Source organism: Cottoperca gobio, chromosome 15, assembly GCF_900634415.1.
Source record: "Cottoperca gobio chromosome 15, fCotGob3.1, whole genome shotgun sequence".
In the NCBI taxonomy this organism is placed as follows: domain Eukaryota; kingdom Metazoa; phylum Chordata; class Actinopteri; order Perciformes; family Bovichtidae; genus Cottoperca; species Cottoperca gobio.
Window position 1 is genome coordinate 2,440,523 of NC_041369.1, and position 8,810 is coordinate 2,449,332.

The 8,810-nt window shown below is 44.5% G+C and overlaps 2 non-coding genes across 2 annotated transcripts; both read left to right on the forward strand.

The window, feature by feature from the left end:
* Window positions 1-87: 87 nt before the first annotated feature.
* On the forward strand, window positions 88-206 carry LOC115020555 (5S ribosomal RNA). Its single transcript, XR_003833619.1, has one exon. It is a non-coding gene; the product is annotated as a 5S ribosomal RNA (ribosomal RNA).
* A 120-nt stretch (window positions 207-326) lies between these two features.
* LOC115020557 (5S ribosomal RNA) lies at window positions 327-446 on the forward strand. The gene has a single exon (XR_003833621.1). It is a non-coding gene; the product is annotated as a 5S ribosomal RNA (ribosomal RNA).
* Window positions 447-8,810: the final 8,364 nt, after the last annotated feature.

Sequence of the window (8,810 nt, forward strand, 5' to 3'; positions counted from 1 at the left end):
CATGAATAGAACTGTCCGCGTATATTAAGAAAAGACAATTCATTGTGTTTTACCTTCAATATAAAGCAAGTGTATATGCTCTATTTAGATTACGGCCATACCACACTGACAACGCCCGATCTCGTCTGATCTCGGAAGCTAAGCAGAGTTGGGCTGGGTCAGTACTTGGATGGGTGACCGCCTGGGAATACCCGGTGCTGTAAGCATTTTGTTTCCTTCTTAATTAGCAAAATGAAGACATGAATAGAACTGTCCGCGTATATTAAGAAAAGACAATTCATTGTGTTTTACCTTCAATAAACAGCAAGTGTATATGCTCTATTTCAGATTACGGCCATACCACACTGACAACGCCCGATCTCGTCTGATCTCGGAAGCTAAGCAGAGTTGGGCTGGGTCAGTACTTGGATGGGTGACCGCCTGGGAATACCCTGGTGCTGTAAGCATTTTGTTTCCTTCTCCTTGTTCCTATCATGTCCTCTACTTGTTTCTCTCATTGTTTCCGCTCCTTGTTTCCTTATCTCCTACTATGTCCTTCCTGGTTTACTATCTGTCCCCTTGTTGTTTCTCTCCTCCCCTCCACTTCCCTGTCCATGTTTCCTCTCCTTGTTTCCTCTCCTTGTTTCCTTCCTCCTGTCCTCTCCTTGTTCCTCTCATTGTTTCCTCTCTCCTCGTCCTTCTTGTTCCTCTCCTCCTATGTCCTCTCCCGTGTTTCTCTCTCCTCTGTCCTTCCTTCTGTCCCTCCTTGTTTCCTTCTGTCCCTCCTTGTTTCCTCTCCTTGTTGCCTCTCCTCCTCTGTCCTCTCCTTGTTTCCTCTCCTTGTGTCTCCCCTCCTCTCTGCCTCCTCTCTGTCTCTCCAGGAGATAATAATGAGTCCACCTGTGGAAGTCACTTCTCTCCATCCCTTGCTGCGTCTTCATTGGCTCCTCCGTTCCTTCCTGCATCACACTCTCTGCGAGCGGAGAGGTTTTCGAGCACTAATTGGTTTGTTTTGCCGCGCTAACCTTGGAGGGGCGACGGCAACGTTAGTAGCTTCTCCTGCTCTTATGCGCACACTTAGAATTCAGGTCGACACGGAAGGCACTTTTCATTGAGATTTATTCTCCCTATCACCCTGCAGCTCTCCCCCCCTCCCCTACTCTCCTCCCCTCCAAACCTGCACACCTCAACTTCTAATTAGATTGGGGGGGAAAATGAACTCTGATTAAAAACGTGGTCCTCTCCAACTGACACACCACAGGCACAAAACCCACACACGGTGTGCACACACACACACACACACACACACAACCAACAACACACAACACACACACACACCACACACGACACCTGACACCACACACAACATGGCACAGCCCACGGAAAAGCCCAGGGCCGGCTGGGAGCTTGTTTGGAAGAGTTGGGAGCTGTGGAACGTGTTGGAGGAGCAAACAGAGCCTCTGCCTCCTTCGTCCTCATGTCCCCGTCTCCTCCTCATCCGCATCCTCCTCCTCCATTAGTGAGATCCGATCAAACTGTCAATCGCCCAGCACGCCTGCCTGCTTCGATCTGGGTTCCATGATTTCTTTCTCTGTCCACCATGCATATTAACACAGATGTTCTCATATCCTGAGAGGAAACTTAAAAATGTGCTGTGTGTCTGTGTGTATGTTCTGTCTGTGTGTATGTGTATATGGTGTGTGTTGTGGATGATCAGTATCCCTTGAGCAGCAGTTCCGTGGTGAAACAATTGGCAGCTTCAATCTCAGGGTTGTTGACGTGGTGTAGTGTGTGGTGTGTGTGGGTGTGGTGTGTGTGTGTGTGTGGTGTCGTGTGATATGTGTGTGTGTGGGTCAGCATATGAGATCAAAAGTCACTGATGACGGTGAATCTGTTATTTTTTCTTTAGAGTTGGTAGAAGTTACAGCTGTGTGGAGGGTTCTTTGTTTTTTTAAACTTCACCAGTGTTTGCCGGATATTGATTGACATGAACGAATAAGACGAGAACAAGCTGCAAGTTCTTTTACATTTAACAAACGGTTTTGAACATTAAACGCCCAGAAACATTATGTGCAGAAAGGATCAACGTTCTGCTTTATGCTGTCGAAGTGAACACATCCTACTTAAAGGGACACATCATGAAAACAACTTCAGGTATTGGAGTGCAACAACAAACACACAAACAAGCCACCCCACTAACGACCAACCCAGATGTGGATCCCTTCCTGGTCACATACAGGCTCATTAGAGCACACGGCCCCCCCGCTGAGGATCTCACCCATGAGAACTTATTTGCAATCAGAGCAGACTTGATCCGGAGGCGCTAAAGACACAGACAGTGGTTGAATAAAGAATATTCAGACGGGACGTATGAGGAAAATAAGATCTATTTGAAAATGAAAAATGTTTCCGTGTGAATCGGATTTTTCTGGCCGGGCTGTGGAGACCTCATTGACTACAACATCATTTTAACACTGGATGATTCTGCAAAACCCTGCATTAAAGTATTTTAAAGCATGCACACTGCCAGGAATACTTAGTTTTTCATTTCATTTGAAATCAATCTTAAGAACTGACCATGTTTGAGTGCAAATGCAGATCGTAAATTCTTCCTCACATTGTTTAAAACTCCTCGATATCACCAACTTCCCATTGAAACTTATTTAAAACGTGTGTCAGAAGCCTGGAGGGAAACATATACTTTAACTTGTAGCAGCAGATGCTTCAGATTGATTTTCACTGTAGCACAGAAGCACACTGAGGCAGCGGTGAGGATGTGATGCAGGGCTGTGCAGGTTATATATATATATATATATATATATAAAGCTACAGCGGTCTACTAAACAATCAAGCACGCGATGTAGAACCCATCTCCACACATTGAAAATCTGTGAAATACCTTTTCACAATGTTAGATCTATCATATTTATATTGTTCTCCAGCTCAAAGTTCATGGTGTTGCTCTCCACGTGTAGATGGCACCGGTCATTGCACATAAATGTTACTTTCTTTAAATATGAATGTTGTTTCTGCACTGACTTCACTGCAAACAGATGAAAACCGAATATGAGGACAACGGATCGTACCACGTTCATGTCGGTGCCTGTGGAGCTCGGAGGAGGATACGACACCTCAGCCTCTGCTTCAAAGTTTATACATCTGTAGCACCTCTTTCTTATTAATGATTTTGCTTAAAGAGAGAAAATGTCAAAATACATGTAAGGAAAAATGGAGGAGTATTCACAACTTCTTAACAACAAATCATATATTTAATATTTTAAAGACCAGCTGGTTGTTTGAATGAACCTTTAACCCTGCGGTGATATGAACTCCTTGCTCTTGCCCCCCTTCCTTTATGCAGTGTACTCTGCGGCGTCCCTTCTCTTAAACAAGCGCTCCCTATTAGCACACGGCTTAACGAGGTCGTTAGCAACCTGGCGTCCCCGCCTCTCCCGGCTCTGCATTACGTGCAGGGAGGCTCATCTGCTAAATGTGACAATTTACACTGACACACACAACACACCAACACACACACACACACACACACACACCACACCACACACACACACACACACATAAGGGAGAACGTCGGGTCATTACACATCAAGATAAAATACACAGAGTGATGCAGCCGTTCAGTGTAAGTAAAGAGGAGAAGTACTTTTGATGAGCTGTGGTGGGAGGGACGTTTATGGAGTCGTCTCTAAGATTACGTCCCCTATCTTCACATTCAACATCATTTAATGTCAAAGGGTTTTGATAAGACTTCTTTGTTCCTGGGGTTTACGTGGGGGGTCCGATGTGTCTGTCATCTATTAGAGGTTAAGACTGCATGACACGAGAGAAGAAAGAAGGAAACCATCAGTAAACATACGAGTGCTTTAGTCTGCGTTTGTTTAATCTAATTACAGGAATGTTAAGTTTACAGTAAACAATGAATGTAATGGTTTTGCAACTCCAACTGTGATGGAGGGAAGGCTCTTCAATTATACAGAAGTTCTATAAAGACATCAATTATCAGCTTAAGACAACACTAAATATTACTTTGTAAACTAACCGTAGTCACACAACCTCTGCCTGACCTTTAACACGTGTGTGTGGTGTGTGTGGGTGGTGTGATGTGTGTGTGTTTGATTCTCTCCAGCTTGTGACGAGTGTCGAGTGGACCGTCCTCCCAAGGCGAGGATGCCACCGGGACGCAAACCGCTTTGGACATTCTGCCGTGGTTAAACAACGGGTGAAGGCTTCCTGAAGTCCTCTGTAGTCATCACTGCCAAAAACTCAATGTGGACAAACACTGCTTCCCCTCTGCAGAAAATCTGAGTACGACAACGCTGGGAGGGACAGGGTGGGGGGGGGGGGTGTGAGGTTGATCTCGCAAAACTTCTCATGCTTTTTGCATGTAGTGAATATGAAGTCTACAGGAAGCAGCCGTCACACTTGTGACTTAGCTTTCAATGGGTAGAGTTTGAGGCCGTCTCTGCCAAAGTGAGCGTCAGATGTTTTAATTTATGTAAAAACTGTGCCATCGCCCATAATCACTGAACTCAATGATGTATAGGTGCAAATAAAAGCCATGCATTCACGGATGCACTTCCCTGCACAGGTTGCACACCCTCGTATGTCTTCTGCCGTGTCCTCGAGTTTTGGAAGTGTCGTTGACTTTCTTCCTCTGCGTCTCTCTTCACAGTGTGTTTTGTTGTGACGATGTTATGGATGATTGTCTTTATCTGGATGTTAGATTTAGTTTCAGTTTTACACTTATCTTGTCACTCCCCTCTGCTGCCTCCTCTGAAGCCTGTGTGTAGAAACCTGGGCCGGTCTCTGCCACCATCACGTCTATATGTGGATGTTGTCGTGCTCCTCTCCCTACTAACCTTATTTACACCTTCTTTGTATAGATACGAGGGTACATATGCACTATGCATTCTCTTGTATACCTTTCCCATTTGTTCAGGCTGTAGCTCTATATACGCTCACACAGGAAGTTTCACAATCCGTTGTCCGTTCCTGGAGCTGCAGTTTTCTACAGCAGTTCTGGATGTGGTTCTTGTATCTGCTGACACTTTAAAGAATCAAACAACACAAATGAACACGAGTGGGCTTTTTATAATCACTTTTATAAGCAGGGAGATTGCTGCCAAGAGTTCTACACGAGCCGCGACTTATTGCTGAACCATTTCACCACGAAGTTCAAAAGAACAAGCTGAATGGACCTTCACGAGTTCTCATGCTTGTCTTACATGCTTCACCTGTCTTCATCTCTTTAAGGATAACACTACCTCACTGTAGAGTGTGCATCCTGTTTAACCCTCTGTGGATCTTCTTCAGCTCCATGTAATCTTTGGAGGTTTTTCGGGCCTACCTTCTGAAGAAGTTGATGGCCTTACCACCCCTCCGTTCCTACTGATGGCATGTTCTACCCCAGCTTTGTGTGCCGCTGCTGGGCCGGGGGTTCGCTGCCACTGGTGTCAACGGTAGATGTGTCATGGGAGCCCAGAACACCCGAGCAGGACTTCCCTGTTTTTGCCCTGCGCAGCCTGCGTTAAGTTCCACCGGCCCGTCTTACATCGGTTATGTCTTTATAAATATTGCCCCTGAAATGTTCAGCACAAGATTTTGAAGAGTTGCTCCCAGAAGACCAATCTTCCATGAGCATGATAATCATTCTGAAGGGTTTGGCTTTGAAGTTTGTTTTGCATTCGTAATTATGGGAACAGAAGGTCAATGCTTGCAACAATTACTAAACCTAAGGTTAAGTAGGTTCAGCCCCCCCCCCCCTCATCTGTCCTTGCCAGTTTCAGATGTAGTCTCTTCTCCAGGTATTCTGCTGCTCATGCAGTTTGAATAAAAAGCAATCATGCTAATAGTTGCAGCGTCAGTTTTAAATGCGGACAGTGACGGAGGACTCTGTAACGGGACTGCACAATTGTTTTCACGGTTTACTACAAATCTATACTTACCATACATTCATATTTAATTACCGTCACTGTGTTTTTTCTTACGGAAAGCATAAAAGCTCAGCGCCCAGCGAGCGTACGTCCATCTCGCCTGCGGGGGAATTCAGCACATCTGGCACAAGCAGGCACGTGACTCGAAGATGAACTCATTAGAGTTTAGTCAAAGGTCAAAAGTCCCTGCGACCTCACCAAAACACGTTTTCTCTTACCATAAATCAAAATTAATATGGTAATTATGACCTTTCACACACGTGTTCTAATGGATGAGATGATGAAGTGATGACATTTGGAAATATATGGACGTAAATGCAATTGACGACGCATCAACCGCCAGGAGGTCATTAGTAGTTTGGGCTTATTAATCCCAGATAATTTAAGTGCTATTTCAAATCAAACTGCTTTACCACATGAGAAATGTGTAACAAAAAAGAGTCTGATCGTGATCCCATGCGTTATGAAATAAATAATAAATGGAAATCAGATTGGTTGATGGCTGCAAAAGGTGGAATACAAGATACAGAAAAAAACAAAACACAAACACCACAGCATCCCCTCAGAGCGCGGTTTGGAAGTGACTGATTAAACATGTTCCCAGATCAGCCTGGACTTTAATCTCAATGCATGTTTATTTCCACACACGACGGCACATCTTGTGTAAATGACCACATTTAAATAAAGCGGCATAATAAAATAACCTGCCGTGTGCAAAGCCTTTTTAATCACATACAACATGGTAATTACATGCTCCTTACACTTCATCAAAGCATTACTCTACTGCACATGGCCGCCGCATGGTCTGCAGTCAGGGACCACCAGACATTTGGGGCCTGATGAATTCATACGCTGATCGTGCTTTTCAGACGGATACCAGGACTTTTTACTCCTTGCTGAAACACCGTGTCGGATCTTTAAACACATTTATAAGGCCTGTTAGATTACGGCTATTGATCAGTGCACTTCAATGAGAACTGAATCCCAGTGATGTATGAATCTTCTCTAATATAGCAAGAAGTGTGAGAGTTCACTCTCTGGAAAGGGAGATGGAGACTGCGACGTTTTACTTGTCAGAGAGAGAGTTAGTGCTATGAAGCTACAGACTGCCAGAGCGTTAAGTGTTAAAGAATCCACATTAAAGCTGTTTCTGCTGAAGTCTGTTCCTCACTACTCGGGCACCTGTCCAGCCACTCAATTTGCATTTCTTTCTTAAATCTTGACGCATTCATTGATGTCAGTATTATACCACTACACGAACAACACAAATACAAGCGGTGTGCTAAATGCTGTGTGGTGTGTGTTGTGTTTGTGTGCTGTGTGTTGTGTGTGTGTGGTGTGTGTGTGTGTCCAGGACAGTAAGATGAGCAGTGCTTCCGGTTCTCAGATGTGCGAGCTGCACCGCCAAAACCAGGACTGCCATGGTGGAGGACAGGAAGTGTTATATCTGCATCGTAACTTGCACCGTGGTGAGGATCTCTATGCAGAGTGGTCATCGTAGACAGTTTGTATGAATGAAGGTCAAAATATTCCATATAGGTTTATCTTATCCACAGATGGTTGAATCTTTCTAAATGGTCCACTACAGTTCTCTTCTTCGAATAACAGGCCCGCTGCTATGGACACAATTCTGTCTCTGGGACCATTGTATATTCAGTGAAATCATTTTAAATCAATATTTTGTGTCGAATTATTGATGATTTCATAAGTAGCTGTGTAATAAAGTGGGATTAAGTGGCAGCGAGCTGCCCGTTCAGGGTGATTCAAGTCCTGCATCACATGGCGGGCGTCAGTTTGGCAATAAAGACCGCTCGCTGCACATTACCCGCACATATTTCGCCTCTCAGCGTTTTAAAATTCTAATTCAAACGATGATTTTATTTTCAGATGTGATTAGGGTAATATTATAGAATACTTTGGCTAAATGAGTTATGTCCTATTCGCTCATTTTGTTTTTACTCTGTCTCTTTCTCTTATTTTTTACTCCCAACCTGCTTTCTGTCTCTCTCTGTGTATGTGTGTCTGCATGTTGCTTTTGTCTGCTTGTTTGCTGGTGGGTTTAAATATGAATCAGTGAATGAATCTGTGTGTGTGTGTGGTGGTGGGTTGTGTGGGTGAGTGTGGTGTGTGGTGTGTGTTGTGTTGTGTGGGTGTGTGTGTGTGTGCTGTGTGTGTGTTGGGGTGTGTAGCTGACTCTGGAGATGGCACAGCAAGCATGGACGGCGCGTCTGTCTCTGTATCGCCCACCAACCATGTTGTCTGAACATCAGCTGAGCTTTGTGGAAGCATGGAGCCAGAAGGAGGGGGGGCATGTGTGTATATTTGACACTTCCTGTTAGGCGCAGGTCGGGCTGCAGCAGGTGTTGAGATCAGAGTTCAGGGCAGTCTCTTAGTTTTTATGGAAATTAGGGTGAATCAAAATCCAGATGAACTATTAAATTTCTGTTTTCTAAGGCGAAAAACAATAGTAACTGACACATGGTAATTCACTTTGTCGGGACACTGTGTAAGGAAAACAGTGTAGTGTTAGTGTAAGCGAACATATGAACACCGCACTAAACAGTCCATCTCAGTTAACGGTCCTCGTATTGATCTCTCTTCTCACTCTGATGTCTTGTTTGTTGTGTGATCCCTGGGAATCATCACACTTTCAGTCCACCCTTATGTTGCACATCGTATTTGATTCCTTAGGTCATTGCATTTACAGTAAATGAGGACACCAGTGATGGAGTTTAAACTGGCCTTATATTGTTTCCTGTGTGTGTGGGTTGTGTGTGTGTGTGTGCTGTGTGTGTGTGTGTGTGTGTGTGTGTGTGCTGTGTGTGTGTGTGTGGTGTGATGTGTTTGAAGGTCGGTGAAGGACTCGTCCAGCTGTAAGCG